Source organism: Phodopus roborovskii, unplaced genomic scaffold, assembly GCF_943737965.1.
Source record: "Phodopus roborovskii unplaced genomic scaffold, PHOROB, whole genome shotgun sequence".
In the NCBI taxonomy this organism is placed as follows: domain Eukaryota; kingdom Metazoa; phylum Chordata; class Mammalia; order Rodentia; family Cricetidae; genus Phodopus; species Phodopus roborovskii.
Window position 1 is genome coordinate 88970 of NW_026126108.1, and position 18344 is coordinate 107313.

At 45.5% G+C, this 18344-nt stretch overlaps 1 pseudogene; it reads right to left on the bottom strand.

Moving 5' to 3' along the window:
* Nucleotides 1-2708: 2708 nt before the first annotated feature.
* Nucleotides 2709-7976, bottom strand: LOC127218454 (uncharacterized; annotated as a pseudogene).
* Between the last annotated feature and the right edge of the window lie 10368 nt (nucleotides 7977-18344).

Sequence of the window (18344 nt, forward strand, 5' to 3'; positions counted from 1 at the left end):
CACGACAACTTTCAAACAACACAGATACTGTCTTTGGCTCAAGAGAAAATGCCTCTGCCCACTTGTGTCTGACAAACTATTCCCCAGTAATGGGTAAGGCAGAGGGGGCAAATATCCAACCTAAGACAGGTAGGTTATGGGCCTGGGTGACCTCTCCAATGATGGGATGAAAGACCCTCAAGGAGTGTCTTCCCTTGGGAGAGACCCCGTGCTCAAGGATCAGTCGAGACCACTCGTGCGGATGCAATCAGCAAGAGGCTTTATTCAGACACACAGGTATCTGGGGCGACAAGATCTCCTTGAAGACTTGCGCGCCGAAAGGCTGGGGAAAGGGATTTTTATAGAGACAGGGGAGCAAATGCGCAGGTATAGAAGCGAGATGCATGGTTACAGGGATACCATTGGTCAATTCAAATGAGGCCAGGGTTATTCTGTGGACAAGTTCCCTTAGTACATAGTAACCAGGTGAATAGCAACCAGTGAATAGCAACCAGATGAATAACAACCAGATGAATAGCAACCAGATGAATGGCTCTATCTAGGGTACACAGGGTGTTTTTCAGGTACTTTCCGTTCCTGGCTGGCACAGATATCCTGTTTGGCAGCCCTAGCTTGCTGACCCTGTCCTGAACCCGGGGCTACGTGCACAAGGGTTCCTTCATAATGGTGCTGCAGCAGCTAAGCTAAGCTAATACAATATGATTGGCGGGGGTCTTTCATTCCCCCATTTCTCTTCTGGCTTTGAATGGAATCTTCCATTCATGTGGTCTATGTTAGTTCTATGAAGTCAGGGTCGGATTGGTCTATTTGTTTTAATCGCTGATACTGTTGGGTGAGAACCAGAGCCTGGATGACAGAGAGTCTATCCTTCATGAATTGGACCAAGCGGTTGAGGATGCAAGGTCCAAACAGGAGGATTAGGAGTAGGATGATCAAGGGACCCATCAAAGAGGACAATAGGGTGGTGAACCAGGGGGACCTATTGACCCATCCTTCAAACCATCCTTGCTGAGATTCGAATAGCTTTTGTCTTTGTTTTAATCTTTCCCTAAGTTTTGCCATGTTGTCTCTTACTAACCCGGTGTGATCTGCGTAGAAACAGCATTCCTCCTTGAGTGCCCCACATAATCCTCCCTCTCGTAAAAATATCATATCTAATCCTCTCCTGTCTTGTAGGACCACCTCTGAGAGGGAGGTTAACCGATTCTTCCAGTGCCTTGATGTTAGTGTGCATGGCAGCCTGCAGTTGTTTAAATTGGCCGGTTTCTATAAGAGCAGCAGTGCCTGTACCCACTCCTGCCGCTATTCCCCCCATGGTGATACCTCCCATTAACAAGGCCAGAGTTAGAGATACTGGTTCTCTCTTAAATCGGGGTCTCCCTTCAAAATGACTGTAAATGTATTCTGGATCATGGCATGTTATTTTGGGCCATAATTCAACCAGAATACAATAATCATTGTATTCAGTACTTGAACAGACACACATGGGGTCAGGCCGGTGCTATATGCCCAGTAAGTCCCATCAGGGGCTGCTAAGTTATAGGCTCCTGTGGACATATGTTGGGTTGTTTTACATAAGGCCTGGTGGGTTTTGGGAACAGTCCCTATACAGAGTCCCTGCCCAGATGCTTCAGATAGGGTCAGCTTGTGTTGGGGGGGTGGAAATGCAGCTGGTGGGTGTGGTGGAGTGGTTGGTGTAATTACCTAGAACGGCCATCCCTTCATAATAGGGAGGTCTTGACAACAGACATAGCCAGCAATCTTGTGTCCTGTTCGGATCTGTGAGGTTGAGAGCCAGATAGTCTCCTTGTATCAAGTTGAGTAGTCTATCCCCAGTCCCAGGTTGGCGGGGAGCCAAGGTAGTGGTAGTAGGGGTATGCACACTAGGGATGCTATTGCTGGCTAAGGAGGCTGTTGGGGCAACAGGGGGTAATAAGGGGGTACAACTGGGGCCGGCTGGGAGGGTGGTTTTTGGTCTGCTATGACCATATTGGGTCCGATGGAATGGGTTGCTGTGTTCACTTTAAGTTTAATTTTGAAAGTGACACCTTTATCTGTCCCTGGGAGATACCATCTGAGACCCCAAGTGTACCCCTGTTGCCATCCAGTGGCCTGCCGTCCTGGCCTTGTGAATGCGATCCTGAGAGGTAATGACAGTGGTTTCTTCCAATTGGCATTTCCATCAGTTCCTCTCTGGTAATAACAAGTGTGTCCATCAGAGTCAGGTAGAGTATATTTTCGTTTGACTGTGATCAAATCCCAGGAAGAGGAGGGCCACCAGTAGGCGTCCCCAGTGGTCTCACAGCCCCATTCATAGCAAAAGTATGCCTCATATCCCCCACATCGGTAGGCTGTGGCTCGATCTCTATTATCTCGGGGGCAAACATAAAAACCCAATTGGGCTAATGTGCATCTAGCGGTGGGGCTGCTGCATCCATGGGCCATCATCTGTTGGGGTCTGGCTCCCATGTATGATGATTGTAAGTTATGGGGACCCATAGTTGGGATAACCCAAGTGTCCAGGCCGGCAGCCAGTTGGCAAAAGTAGGGGGTGAATGTAGGCCACCAGGTGTTAAGCACATGGTTGCCCTGAATTTCCCAAACAACCTGCCAGCTCTGGGACCAAACTTGCCATGTCAAAGAGTACACTTGGTGAGGGCTTCCTTCCTGCATCGCAATTCCTAGTCCCAACAAGGCCCATAAAATGGTTAAGGGGCCCCACTTGTAAATCTTAGCTTTAGCGGGTTTTGGGTGCGCTGAATTCTCCATGGTGAGGTCGTGGTCAGTTTCTTCTCTCCCGTGGTGTGGTCGGCCTTGACGTGGGAAGTGTGGATTCAGGCTGTGATGCCGTCAACCTTTAGTGCCGTCAGGGTAGTCAAGAGGACAGTGTATGGTCCTTTCCACCGGGGTTCCAGGTTCTTAGTCTGGTGTCTGCGTACCCATACAGTGTCTCCTATCTGGTAGGAGTGTGGTACCACCAGCTTATCTAGCTGCTCCCGATAGGCTGCTGCAAGTGGTTTCCAGACTTCTCTTTGGACAATCTGTAATGCCTGCAAATGAGCTTCCAGAGAATGACTATTAGCAAAATCAGCAATGTTGGAATCCAAGAAATTCATAAATGGGGGCGGGGCCCCGTATAATATTTCAAATGGGGTGAGTCCATGTGGGCCCGGTGTGTTTCGGGCCCTGTATAAGGCTAAAGGCAGGAGGAGCACCCAGTCTCTAGAGACAGTTGCAAGCGTTAATTTAGACAAAGTCTCCTTAATTGTTCTATTCATGCACTCTACCTGTCCTGAACTTTGGTGTCTGTATGCACAATGTAATTTCCAATCAATGCCCAAAAGCTTAGCCACCAACTGACTTACCTGGGAGACGAAGGTGGGCCCATTGTCAGTACCCAGGATCTGGGGCATCCCATACCTGGGGAAGATTTCTTCCAAGAGTTTCTTGGTCACAGTCTTTGCCATTTCATGTTTTGTGGGGAAAGCTTCTACCCATCCAGAGAAGGTGTCTATGAACACCAGTAGGTATCTGTATCCATATAATCCAGGCTTTACCTCTGTGAAATCGATTTCCCAATGGGTACCGGGATGGTGTCCTCGAACTCAGATCCCTGGTTCGAGCTTAGTCCTGCCTGCATTTACCTGGGCGCAGGCTTTGCATTCATCAGTTACTTTTTGTATGGCCCCGTCTCTATTTAGGAGGTATTGTCCCATCTCCTGGCATTCTAGGAGAGTCTTCATCTTTTTGGGGCTCAGATGGGTTAGTTTATGTAAACAGTCTATCAGTTCGTAGGTTTGTCTCATGGGTCTAACGATTGTTCCTTTGAAAATCCAATGTCCTTTTGGGGTCCTAAGTGGCCCCCATTTTCTTTAGGAGACTTATGCCCTCTTGGCTATATGACAGGGAGCGTCTGAGTTCCTGATTCTCCCCTGGGCACGTCAAAGGAAGGGCTCGGGTGGTGCTGAGGGAGTTTAGGGCAGCCTCCCTTGCAGCTGTGTCTGCTAGTCGGTTCCCTTTTGCCTCTGGACTATTGCCTCTTTGATGGCCAGGGCAATGCATAATGCTCAATTTCTGAGGCAGAAACAAGGCTTTTAGCAGTGCCAGGATCTCAGCCTTGTTTTTAATTTCTTTTCCTTCTGAAGTTAGTAGTCCTCGCCTCCGGTAAATTTCCCCATGTATATGGGCAGTGGCAAAGGTGTATCGGCTATCTGTATAGACGTTCAGTCTCTTACCTTCTGCCATCTGAAGGGCCTGGGTTAGTGCGATGAGCTCAGCTCTCTGGGCTGAGGTGCCTGCCGGAAGGGCTTTTGCCCAGACTACCTCCGTCTCTGTGGTCATGGCTGCTCCCGCCTTCCGCTCCCCGTTCACCAGGATGCTGCTGCCATCCGTGTACCAGGTGTAGTCTACATCTCAGAGGGGTTGATCCCTCAGGTCCGGTCTGGTCCCGTGCATTTCTGCAAGGATCTGGAGACAGTCATGCAGTTCTGGCTTTCCCAGCAGGGGGAGCAGAGTGGCGGGGTTAAGTGCAACCACTGGACTGAATTGGACTCGGTCCGCATCCAGGAGCATGGCCTGGTAATGAGTCATGCGGGCATTGGAGAGCCAGCAGTCTGGAGGTTGTCTAATCAAGGCTTCTACTGCATGGGGTGCTAGGATAGTTAAAGGCTGACCCAGAGTTAATTTGCCGGCATCCTTGACAAGGACTGCAATGGCTTCTATCATTCGCAAGCAGGGTGGCCAGCCCGACGCTACTGGATCAAGTTTCTTGGATAAGTAAGCTATTGGACGCTTCCAGGGGCCCAGTTTCTGAGTGTGAGTACTCCTTTAGCATAGCCCTGCCATTTGTCCACAAACAATTAGAAGGGTTTGGTGGTATCAGGGAGGCCCAACGCTGGGGAGGCCAGCAAGGCCTTTTTAATATCCTGGAATGCCTTCTGTTGTTCCTCTCCCCAATTAAACAGAGTCCCTTGTTTGGTGAGAGGGTATAGGGGTGCAGCCATCTCCGCAAACCCTGGAATCCAGAGGCGGCAGAACCCTGCAGTCCCCAGAAACTCCCACAGCTGGCGGGGATTTTTAGGGGCAGGGATGTCAGTAATAGTCTGTTTACGTGCCTCAGTCAGCCATCTCTGTCCGTCCCTTAATTGATAGCCTAGGTAGATGACCTCTTTTTGGCATATTTGGGCCTTCTTTGTGGATGCCTGATATCCTAATTGTCCTAGTGTCTGCAAGAGGGCTTCTGTGCCCTCCCTGCACTCCTCTTCTGATGCTGCCGCCAGCATTAGACATATTGGAGCAGTAACAGGGCAGGATGCTGCACCCTGAAATCTGCCAGATCTTGATGCAAAGCCTCGTCAAAGAGGGTTGGGCTGTTCTTGAACCCTTGGGGAAGCCTGGTCCAAGTTAATTGGCCTGAGAGCCCAAGATCTGGTTCCTTCCATTCAAAGGCAAACAGAGATTGACTCACAGGATGCAGCTGTAGGCAGAAGAAAGCATCCTTTAAATCAAATACAGTGTACCAAGTGTGGGAAGGTGGCAGTGTGCTCAGTAGATTATAAGGGTTGGGGACCGTAGGGTATATGTCTTCTACCCTCTTGTTGACCTCTCTTAAATCCTGCACTGGCCGATAATCCCCAGTACCAGGTTTCTTTACCGGCAGTAGGGGAGTATTCCAGGTTGAGCGACAGGAGGTGAGGATGCCCTGGTCCAGCAGCCTCCTTATATGAGGTTTTATTCCCTGATACGCCTCATAAGACATGGGGTATTGCTTAATGGAGACGGGGGCAGCTGTAGCCTTTAGTTGTATTATGAGCGGAGGCTGTCGCAGTGCTAATCGCATTCCCCCAGTCTCGGCCCATGCCAGTGGGAATTTATCAAGCCAAGGAGTCATGTCAGGTCCCTGGGGTCTTTGAGTTTCATAAAGTCTATATTCATCTTCCAGATGCAGTGTGAGAATCTGGAGGGGGGCCCTTTGGGGCCCATTATGTTAGCCCCTCTATCTTCAAAGTGAATTTGAGCCTTTAATTTAGTGAGGAGGTCTCTTCCTAATAGTGGATAAGGGCAATCCGGGACATGCAGAAAAGAATGTGTCACCTTACCCGTAGCCAGCTGTACTTTTTGATCCGTCATCCATCGGTATCTCTTACCACCTGTAGCTCCTTGGACCCAGGCCGATCGGTCACTGAGTGGTCCCGAGGTATGGGTTAGGACTGAGTGCTGGGCTCCGGTATCTACTAGGAAGGTGACTGGTTGCCCCCCAACATTGAGAGTTATCCTGGGCTCAGGGGGGGGCTCCTGGCCCCGACTGTCCTAATCCTCCAGGGTCAGAAGGGAGGTCGGGGGCCTGGCTTCTTCGGCCCCCTGGGTCGCTTTGGACAGTCCTTTACCCAGTGTCCCCATTCCTTGCAATAGACACATTGGTCCTTCTCCACTCGGGGTCCCTTCCAGTCTCCCCCTGTCTTAAGTCCTTTTCTATCCTGACCTGAAACGACGGTGGCCAGCAGTTTGCTAAATTCATTGTTCCGTTTCCGTTCCCTAGCATTCTCTCTCTCCTCAGCTCCCTTTCTAAATCTCTCCTCTCTCTGTTCTGACTCCTTACACAGCCGTTCCTCTCTTTCCTCAATTGTCTCTCTCTTATTAAAGATGCATTCTGCTTCTTTTAATAAATCCTGTAGGGAGCTTTCCTTGAGGTTATCAAGCCTCTCTAATTTTTTTCTGATATCAGGAGCTGATTGCCAAATAAAAGACATAGAGACATTGGTAGCCTGTCCTGGATCCTCTGGATCATAGGGAGTATACATACGATAGGCTTCTTTAAGTCTTTCTAAAAATGCTGACGGAGTTTCCTCCGAGCCCTGTATGACCTGCTTTACCTGGGCCAAATTGGTGGGGTGGCGTGCTGCCCCGTGGAGACCCGCTATGAGCAACTGGTGATAGAGGCACAGGTGGTTCCTACCTTCAACCGTAGTGAAATCCCAACCAGGGCGTTCCAAGGGGAAGACAGCATCAATTTCATTAGGCAATAGCGTGGGGCGGCCATTTTCACCGGGAACGTCTTTCCGAGCCTCGAGGAAGACCCGCTGTTTCTCTTCAGAGGTCAGCAGGGCCTGCAGCAACTGCTGGCAATCATCCCAGGTGGGTTGATGAGTAACTAGAATGGACTCGATCAAAGAGGTTAGGGTGGTGGGGTCTTTGGAAAAGGAAGGGTTATTATTTTTCTATAGAGGTCAGAGGCCGAAAAGGGCCAATACTGAGGTTGGCCATTCGGCCCTGTCCGGAGTGGGAGAGCGTGAGAAGTGGAATCTGGCGGGGGCTCCCGCCGACCTCTCAGTCGCCCAGCCATCGGCGAAGGGGCAGGCGCTTCCGGGGTCGGGGGTCGCTCGGGAGGCCCCCAAACTGCAGCCGCAGCTTCTCCTTGTTGTTCAGGTCCCGGACCCTGGTATGGGGGAGGTTCATCAGAGAGTAAGTCAATAAGAGGAGAGTCAGGATTGGGCGGTAACACCTCAGTGGGTGCTCTTTTGGACTTCTCCTTGTCTGCCTTAGAGCTTCCCAAAGGTTTCCCTGTCACTGTACTCTTTGTGAGGGTGGGATAAAGGGAGGATGTGGTCGGGGTGGTAAGAGGAGGGGGAGGTAAGGAAGGAGCGGTAGGAGTCAGGGAAGGACGTGCGGGGGGTTGTGAAAGGCTTAACCCAAGGTGGAGGGTCAGAAGCCAAGGCTTCCCAGGTGACGATGTAGGCAACCTGGTCCGGGTGGCCATGTGGCCCTGGATCCATCACTCTGGCTTTCACCTGTGAAATAGTATCAAGGTTAAATGTCCCGTCTTGCGGCCAGGCAACATTAAAGGTTGGCCACTTGGACTAGCAGAGAGTAATCCATTTCTTCTTTCGGACATCCGATGACTGGTTGTTGACTGTGTCTTGGACGTCGCCCCAGTGCTGGAGAGTGAGACTTAAGGGGGTTGTTATAGACTGTCCCATCCCTTCAGAGAGGAGGGTGTCAAAGATAATGCCACCAAACAAGAGACAGAGACAAACACAAAACAAATGCGCAGCGCGGCTCCGGCATAAAACCGAAAGCAAAAATACAGACGGAGACTCTGAAGAGGGTCCGGATCCCTCGTCTCCCAGAAGAACCATATGCCCCTCGGAAGAGGGCTGTGCCCCAACGAGTCCCACTCTGGTAGTGGGTTCAGATAGATGAGTCCCAAAAAGTTGGGCCCCAGATACCCCTGGAACGTCTTGCAGGGCTGCAGGAGAGAAGTCCGAGTTCGTCAACTCCTTCTCTATTCCGCCAGAATACTGACCGACTCAGCTGAATCGTACAGAATTCAGATTCGCAGTGCCATAGACGAACAAATGAACAATGAACACGAACGAAGTGCTGGCCAGCTTAACTCCCGATGGTGGGTCAGTGGTCCCTGGGTGAGGGTCTCCTATCTCGGAGGAGCCCCCCAAATGAAAGACCCTCAAGGAGTGTCTTCCCTTGGGAGAGACCCCGTGCCCAAGGATCAGTCGAGAGCACTTGTGTGGATGCAATCAGCAAGAGGCTTTATTCAGATACACAGGTACCTGGGGCGACAAGATCTCCTTGAAGACTTGCGCGCCGACAGGCTGGGGAAAAGGATTTTTATAGAGACAGGGGAGCAAAAGCGCAGGTATAGAAGCGAGATGCATGGTTACAGGGATGCCATTGCTCAATTCAAATGAGGCCAGGGTTATTCTGAGGACAAGTTCCCTTAGTACATAGTAACCAGGTGAATAGCAACCAGATGAATAACAACCAGATAATAGCAACCAGATGAATGGCTCTATCTAGGGTACACAGGGTGTTTTTCAGGTACTTTCCGTTCCTGGCTGGCACAGATATCCTGTTTGGCAGCCCTGGCTTGCTGACCCTGTCCTGAACCCGGGGCTACGTGCACAAAGGTTCCTTCATAATGGTGCTGCAGCAGCTAAGCTAAGCTAATACAATATGATTGGCAGGGGTCTTTCAGGGAAAGGAATTATGCTGACGTCCTCTGCCACCTAAGGCAAGTGTTAGTTTACATTTGAAAAAAGGGGGGGACCTGTAGGGCCCTGCATGGACCCCTGAGGTGCCTTGAGCTAGCCTGAAGCTGTTGGCAGGAACTCCTTGCCCCAAGGCTTTTTGGTACTCTTACCATTTTTTGATGACACACACCTCCTGACACGCACCTAGTGACAATACACACCTATTACGGAGGAGCTAAACCTAAAATTCCTGTAATTTTTCCACTATGATTTAAGTCAGTATTTAAGACCATTCTTTCCCCTCAATAAACTTCATCTGGCATTTGGTATTCCAACATTGCCATTGAATGAATGACACACTGTTTTTTTTTTTTTTTTTTTTTTAATTTCAATCTCTAGGCCTTTACCCAATTCATGGAAGCGATGATAGTGCAGACACTACAAAAAGTAAGTTGGTGTTGAGTACAAAGACTTTTCTACACAAAGACTCCTGATTGAAATGCTTTCCACAAGTGCAGCCCATAGACTGAACTATTCATAGGTCAACATCCAGAACTTGGGTGTTGCTAGGACCACATGTGACCTCACAGAATATGGTGACAGGTTCCCAACAAGCTTGCAGGAGGCCCTGCCAAACTGTCTACTATGACCTCCCTATTTTCAGGTAACATCCTCTCATTCACAATGCTGTGGCTTCTGCACTCTTCCATGCTCAGAATTCTTCACAGCAACAATCAGCACAGAAGTCAGTCCAATGGTGCCTGTTCTGCTATAAAACCAAGCCTGTAGCATGTCTCCAGGGAGTGTCCTGCAAACCCTGAGACTTGGAGGGTGGCCTTGATGCCCCTGATTGGCTAGTGAAGCTTCAGTGACAAGAGCACTTCCTCCAGGGTTAGAGTGTTCTTAAAGTCAAAGCACAGGGGTCACTGACACTGGCTTCTACTGCAGACCTACACTTTTAGAGATCTTCAGATCTGCAGAGACGCTATTCTATTCTATTCTATTTATTTATTTATTTATTTTTCATGTTCTGAGACAGGTTTCCCTTTGAGAAACCTGCTGTCCTTGAATTATCTCTATAGACCAGGCTGGAATATTGCATCCCAATTATTATAATTATTGTAATTACTGTTGTTGTTTTCAGTAGATTTTCTCTTTAATTGAATTATTTATTTATTTTTGGTTTTTATACACAGTTTTCCACAGTGTCCTGGTCCTTGGTCTGTAAACCTGGCTGGCCTTGAAGTCACAGAGATCTGCCTGTCTCTACCTCCTGAGTGCTGGGATCAAAGGCATGGGGCACCCCCACCTGGCCCATAAGGAACTTTAATGTCACTTTCTTGTCTGCAATGATGACCCAGCTCTTTTCCTGCAGTGCACAGGTTCACATTCTCCTTCGTCCTCCACACAATATGAAGAGCTTTCAGAGATGATTATACAATGCAGACTGGAATGCTTCTCTTACTTAACAGATTGAAAATGTGCTCAAGAATATTAAAAACTAAAGAGAGATTTTAGAACACCAAAAGAAGATATTTAATCTGTGGCTTCTTGCTTAGGTTAGGAGAAGTCATGGTACCTGGTTGTCACAGGCCCTTTGGACAAACATTAGAAAAATGCAGGAACCATAGCACAAACAAGACGATAAATCTTTCTCCTGCCAGAAGACTGGATGATAGGTCCATTGCATTGGGAATTTATTCCTGAAATTCTGCACAACTTCTTGAGAAATTAATAACAATAAAAATTGTTGTCTCCATGGTTAGTTGAATACTTGTAGAGAATGGGGCTGGGAAGAAAGCCTCTATGAGAACTATGGTGAACCAGCACAGCTTCCTCAGTGGGCAGATGAGAAAACATCTGCATTATTCAGTGTTCTCTACTTGAACAGGACTGGGTTCATATTTCTAAAGCAATGCAGCCTTCACCCAGCCTTCTGATTGTATAAACACGGATTTTCTTCTTTGAGATCTGGTTTTTGTATTTCTACCTTGTGAGTCTGAAGTCCAAGTGAGAACCAGGCAACAAGTACCTTTAGTTCATGGGATTTCAGTGTGAAACTACAGAATAAATATCTCCTGTTGTGTCCTGGAATCCTCTTAATTTGGGACAGGGAATAATCACTTCAATAACATTGTTTACTGTCCTGTGCAAGCTAGCTAGCCACATTGTATCCAGAAGGAAGAAAAGAGTACAGGAAGATAGCAGGGTTTGATTTTGGAGTCTGGAACAAGTGCTATATAAATGCATATCTCTGCTGAACTAGAAAATATATTTGTCTGGGGTGGAAGACAGTGTCAGGAATCATTGTACTGTGTCATTAAGGACTGTGTAACCTTTGTCACTCAGGCCTCAATATCCAATCAGGCCCTTCAGGTAACCTGTCATTATGAATATTTTAGGGCATATTTTTGTTTGTATGGTTGGTTTGTTTTGTTTTGTTTTTTTTTGGTTTTTTTTTTTTGGGGTGTTTTTTTTGTTTGTTTGTTTTTTTGTTTTATGAGCCAGGGTTTCTCAGTAGCTTTGGAGCTGAAAGATCCACAGAGCACATATACACCCATGCCCCAACTCAGCCCCTGACAAATCACTCATGAGAAGCGGTCTTGATGAAAAAGCATGAGGTTTCTTATATTTCAAGAGCATTGGGCCCTGCAGCCATATTCCATGAGGCAGTAGAGGACTGGGGGAATCTTGGGTACACAATTGAGACAGCTTTTATAGGGTTACAACAAAGCCCACGCATCCTAAACCAATAATCTCATAGCATCCAGTGCAGACCAATCAATTTGAACTATCCAAGACCATGCTTAACCCAGGAAGTGGGTGGGGTGACAAGGCTCATTTCCTGTATTCACTCGCTCACAGGTGATGTCTTAAACAGCCCTGTCATAAACAGTTAAGAATGTGACCTTTTGCCTACTCCTGGGGTCAGTGGAGAGTTAGGCTAAATTTTTCCATCCTTACAGAGCCTCTTCCCTAGAAGTAACTCTGTAGACCAGGGTGGCCTCAATCTCACAGAGATGCACCTTCCTCTGCCTCTCCAGTCCTGGGATTAAAGGTGTGTGTCTCCAACTGGTACAAGTCCCATCTCGGTGCCAGTTTCACGTTTGTCTCTGAAATGAAGCTGGTACAATGTTTTGTTTCTGGTGTGCTTAAATTACTGCCACAGGGAGTTGACTGGATATATTGGAAGAGCTGCTAACCATGACATGGTGAATGAGGTGCTGCTGTTCCCAGTTGGGGAGGGGCAGATCCTGACATTCCTGAACCAATTTGAATCTGAATGGGAAACTGCAGCCAGTTTCACTGTCCTGTGATGTATCACAAGGTCCTTGCAATTTGCTGTGCCCAGGTGTAGGCCTCTGAATCACTTCACTCTGTGGGATGAATGTGCTCAGAGCATTGGGAGCAGGGAACTGTGTGTTGCAATATGTCTCTACTCAACATCAATCTGTTTTAGTTGCATCCATGGAAAGGTTGCCAACCTTGGAGAGGCCTCATTTCTCTAGTATCTTCAAGACATTTAGCACTTTGCATTTTACATTTATTTGTTGTCATGCATTACTGTGGCTGTTGTAAAAGACTTCCCTTTTGTTCAGTGTACTCTACTTACATGCCATGATGTAGATGAGTAAAATTGTTTGTATAAATGATTTACCAAATGTTGGAAATAAATAGTAAGTCTCACAAGGTAGATTTTTGCTTACAGACGACTGCCTCTAAGACACTCCAAAGACAATTGTATAATAACCAGTTCTGCTAGAAATCAGGATGGTAGAATACACATTTATTCAAGAGGATTGTCTAGACATTTGGGTCCAAACTGTTACAAATGAGCCACCGTTGATTTATAATCTGCTACTATGCCCATTGTTCTATGAAAAACAGGCCTCTAACAAGGTGCTCAAGGAGGCATTACACTGTCAAAAGCAACCTTAAAGCCAGTTGTGCCATGAAGTTACAGTGTTCTTCTTGAGACAAGCATTGTTATTCCAGGTGGGCAATAGGACACTAGGTGAAAACTATTTGAATGAAAACATTGTCATGTTAAGGACTTGCCCTCTCATGCAGTTCATCACATGGCTTTCATTTAGGCACTCAGTCAGGGAGGAGGAACATTCTTGGGAAGCTTCCCTAAGGGCCTAATATATTGACAAAAAAAGCAGAGCTTTCTCTAAAACCAGGAGTGTGCTTGGTAGAGCTGGTAATGGTCTGCAGTCACAGCTTTCATGGAGGGTTTGCTTTAGATCCTGAGAACCTAAGCTTTCCAACCATGTAGAGCTGTCATTATTGATGGAAGTGCCATCTTGGGCTTAGTCAGTAATGTTCTTGAGATAGCCTGTGTTCCTCTTGTATAGTGTTATTTGAGTAGCTGCCTCCAGAATTTGTCCCATGGTCTGATGCTTCCTGCTACTTCATAGAAGTCCCCTATTTTCTTCTATTCCTCCCACCCCCCCCCTTGGAGTAGTATACAAAATGCTATTCTGAAGAAGCTTAAATCCCTGCACTCTGAAGGCAGAGGTTGCCAGATCATAATGAGTTCAAGACCAGGTCAATTGTGTATTTAAGAAATTACTCTAGGATGTTTCAATGCCATATGATCCTCCCATATATCTCAGTGCTTACAATTATAAGTTCCCTGCCTCTCTTTAATTTGTTCAAAGTGTAACTTGGACCATGGACCCAAAAGACATTTAAGGAAGATTGTGTATGTGGAATGTGAATGTATCTAATCTGGGTCTACTTTGAGCATTAGCTAGAGATGTATGCATGCCATCATTAAAGAGATTTTTCTTTATTAATCTCCCAAGTGTGTGAAAGGATTTCTCCCTAGGAAAGGAGAACAGCTGCATTTTCATCCTGTTAGAAAATAATGTTGCTGAGGCGAACTCTCCATGTCGAATCAATTGGCTTTGACACAAGTCTGTTACTCTCCAAAACAATGAACATCTGTGCTATATATTACATCTCCAAATTTCTTAAGTAACTATTCCACATAAGAGATTTAAAATTTTCCACTTTCCATCATGAAGTCATAAACAATGTGGTCATAGGAAAACAATTCACTTGTAGACCAATTTTTTTTCTGCCTCCAGGCAAGAGTAGGAGGCATGGTTCATTGTGTACACTGTAGGAAAAATTGAGAAAAAATTCAGGTGATTTATTAATCTTTATGAGAAAGGACCAGACTGTGATAGGGGTAGTGATTCTGTAATTTTTCAGCAAGTTTTTATCCCTGTCATGTGTATGAATGCAGATCAGTTTGGTTGTACAGTTTTGGAAGGTTATTTTGAGGCAATTAATATTTAATTGGCAATGAGGAGACTTTCATGTGTCCAATGCTGCTTGACACAGTTATGTCAGGACAGAGGTTTGAGAAACAGATCATTGATTGTAAATGTATGTGTCAGGTTACAGTTCTCAGACAACATCTACATATGGGCAGCATCAATCTATCTATTTGTTTCTTTGAGACAGGGTCTCTGTAGTTTTGGAGCTGGTCCTGGAACTCTATAGACCAGGCTGGCCTTGAACTCATAGAGATCTGGTTTGGAACGGTGCTAACTGTACCTTGCCCAAACCACATTCTATGACCCCTCAAGGAACAGGATGGCAGCTAAGAGAAAAGTTCTTCACCCACACCTTAGATAATCCATGATCAATGGATTATTGTTCCATGATGTTTGAGTCAAGAATTTTAGACCATTTAATATTAATTATGAAATTAAATTATTTACATTAATCGTGACAGCATTGTTCACAAGTCTGGTTTGGAGCCACCTTAGGGAAGGGGTGATGTTACATGAACACATTATTTGATTATTTAATTATATAAAACAATGATTATATCATCCTTGACACCTGGAATTTGGTGCCACCTTGTGGGGCCAAGTGCAACAGATCATCTAATTACATAATTACAGTATTTAAATTGACAATTGTTGTTAACACCCAAGGCAATGTATTTGTATTATTATGTAAACCAATAATCCTCTATTCCATGAAGAGTCCTGTAAAGCTCCCTCTTGTGGAATTAATGTGCAATACCATCACATTTTATGATTCATTGTTACCTTTGATGATGTTGACATCCTTCACGACTGGAGTCTGGCCATTCTCTCCTGCCAGATAAATGCTACATCACATATTTATTGTGACAGTTAGCTATTACCGACTTAATTATTTAATTCTTTAAATTATTTAAACGACAGACAATGCCATCAGTGATTACAATCAGGGTGCAAATGTCTGTCAAGGATAAGTTTAGGAAGGCTTTAGACATGGACACAGCAGTTTCTGAATGATCTATGCATCACCCCGAGTACTAGGGATGCTGGGTGATTGATGCCAGTAGATTCCAGGGTGCCCTCCAAGTAGTACAAGGACTTCACTAAGGTAGGCATGGTGGTCTGGCTGTCTGACTCCCTGCTCTTCCTCCACTTCTTCACATTGGTTGTGATCTACCATTAGAAGAAGTAGTGACACAAAGAGGTCAGCACCATCACCGAGACCTCACAAAAGGATGACGACTCAGAACACAGAAGAACATCTCTCTCTCAGCTCTGCTGGTGAGGCCCATGCTGCAGCCATCTTTTCAGCTGATAGCAACATTTTTAGCTACTACTGCTATGCCAGGTTTGGTCCCATCATATCAGGTCCTTCTGCAGCACAACAGAGAATCAGGCACTGGTGATGATGTCAGGCCAGCAGAGTTCTTCAAGCAAGACAGAATGATTATCTGATTACTGACTCAGGGAATTTTAAAACTCCGTGATGACAGCGTATATTATCATGTCTGGCATGTCTGCCCAGGAATTGATGATACAAAAAATTTCAACCACTTACATAAGTAAAGATGTAATTCTTAAATTGTTTCATTATATAAACTGTGAACCCTGAAGTTTGGCGCCACCCTGTGCCATTCAATTGTGACAACGATCTAAATATCTGATTATTTCATTTCTCCAATCTGTCTTTTTCTACTCCAGGAGGGGTGAAGTCTGGATCTACCTTGTTGGTGTTAATTGTCTAATGTGATTTAATTAAGTAATTAATTATTTAAATCAATTGTGATATCATTATGTTATCTCTCTATGAGTGAAGTATGAGAAGTTATCTCATTATTAATTCTATTTTTTCTTTTTCTTTTTTTTTATTTTTTTATTTATTTTTATTTATTTTTACTTATTTGTTATTTTTTTATTTATTATTTTTATTTTTTTATATAATTTTTATTTAATTTTATATAACAAAGTCCAATTAAATGGAAACAAACATTTATACACAATATTTGGGAATTTGGGCATCGTTCTTTCCAAACTACTTCTGCTGGTAAGGGGCGCTGTCTTGGGGGATTCGAAGAAGATTCAGATATCCTAGCTGTAGTCTGTAGGGCTGTTTTGTCCAGCTGTTTGAATGTAGGATCAGCTTGTACTCTGTTTCAGGCGGTCTGGCGTGATCAAAACACCTTAGTCTGGAAGTAATCCACAACTTTTCATTTTCTGTGGAAACAAAAATAGAAATCCTTTTCCCCAGTAACTTGTTCTTCAACTTAAATTTTGGAGTCAAAGCGTTTTTATTTTTTTTTTTTTAATTTATTATTTTACATGTCGATCCCAGCTCCCTCTCCCTCCCTCCTTCCCTCCCCTCCAGCCCTTATTCCCTCCTTCCCTCCCTTTAGCCCTCTCTGCCCTCTCACATGCACTCTAAACACCCTCGCCTCCCAACCCCCCACCACAATAACATATGTAGGGGAATGCCATCCAGTTGAGGTCATGTAGTTCTGACAGGTCATGTGAAGTAGGGACTAGGGCTTCTCTCCTGTCTCTAGATAAAGGCAGTTATCCCTCCATGGGGGATGTGTTTTCAAAGTCCTTTTGTGCACCAGGGATACATCCTGGCTACACTGTCTGAGGTCCTTTAGACTTCTCAGTCCTTCTGGGTGAGACCCATATTCAGGAGGGCTTGAGTCAGTCCCATGCTGGCTTCCCAGCTGTCAGTCTGGTGGCCCATGAGCTCCTTCCTGTTCAGGTAAGCTGTCTCTATGTGTTTCTGCCGCCTGGTCTTGTCCTCTCCCTCTGTATCTGAGTTCTACTTCGGCTCACTGTTTATGTATGGGTGTTTGCTTCTGTTTCCAACAGGCATTAGTTGAGGTCTCCATGGAGAAGTTAGTTGTTGATCTCACTCTCCGGGAAGGGCATTTAGGATAGCCTTTTCATAGAAGCTCAAATGGTTAGTTAGCAGCTAACCTGTAGTTATACAGACCTTGCTTTGTGTTCAATATTATCTTCAAACCAATATTGACTCCCTCTTTTATGTTCTCTCTCTGTCTCTGTCTCTCTCTCTCTCTCTTTCCTGTCTTCTATTCCTAACCAGGCTCAAGCTTCCTGGTCGCACATATTTTCCTTTCCTCCCCGTCGTTTTCTCCTATTTCTCTCTCCATTCGCTGCCCCCCCACTTCCCCTGAGCTCTGGGGGACTTGTCCATTTCCAGTTCTGTGAGGGACTTTACGTGAATCTCTTCGAATAAACCTTATATCCTAGTTCCTCTGGTGGTGTGAATTATAGTCTGGTGATCAATTGATCTAGGTATAAAATACATACATGTGTGAGTACATACTGTGTTCCTCTTTTTGTGACTGGGTTACCTCATTCAGGATGTTTTCTTCAAGTGCCATCCACTTGCCTGCAAATTTCAAGATACCATTATTTTTCTCTGAAGAGTAGTATTCCATTGTGTAGATGTGCCACATCTTCATTAACCATTCTTCAATTGAGGGTCATCTAGGTTGCTTCCAGGTTCTTGCTAATACAAAGAGTGCTGCTTTGAACATAGTTGAACAGATGTCTTTGTTTCAAGGATGGGAATCCTTTGGATATATGCCTAAGAGTGGGATTGCTGGGTCCTGTGGTAAACTAATTCCCATTTTCCTGAGGAACCACCATGGTGATCTCCAAAATGGCTGTATGAGTTTGCACTCCTAACAGCAGTGGAGGAGTGTTCCCATTTCCCCACATCCCCTCCAACATGAGTCATCATTGTTGTTTCCAACTTCAGCCATTCTGGCAGGAGTAAGATGGTATCTCAAAGTTGTTTTGATTTACATTTCCTTGAAAGCTAGGGATGTGGAGAATTTTCTTAAGTGTCTTTCAGCCTTTTTGATTTCCTCTATTGAGAATTCTTTCTTCAGTTCTGTACCTCAGTTTTAAATAGGGTAATTTGGTGTTTTGTTGACTAGTTTCTTGAGTTCTTTGTATATTTTGGAGATCAGCCCTTTTTCAAATATAGGATTGGTGAAAATCTTTTCCTAGTCTGTGGGCTGACGTTTATTCTTGTCTACTGTGTCCTTTGCCTTAC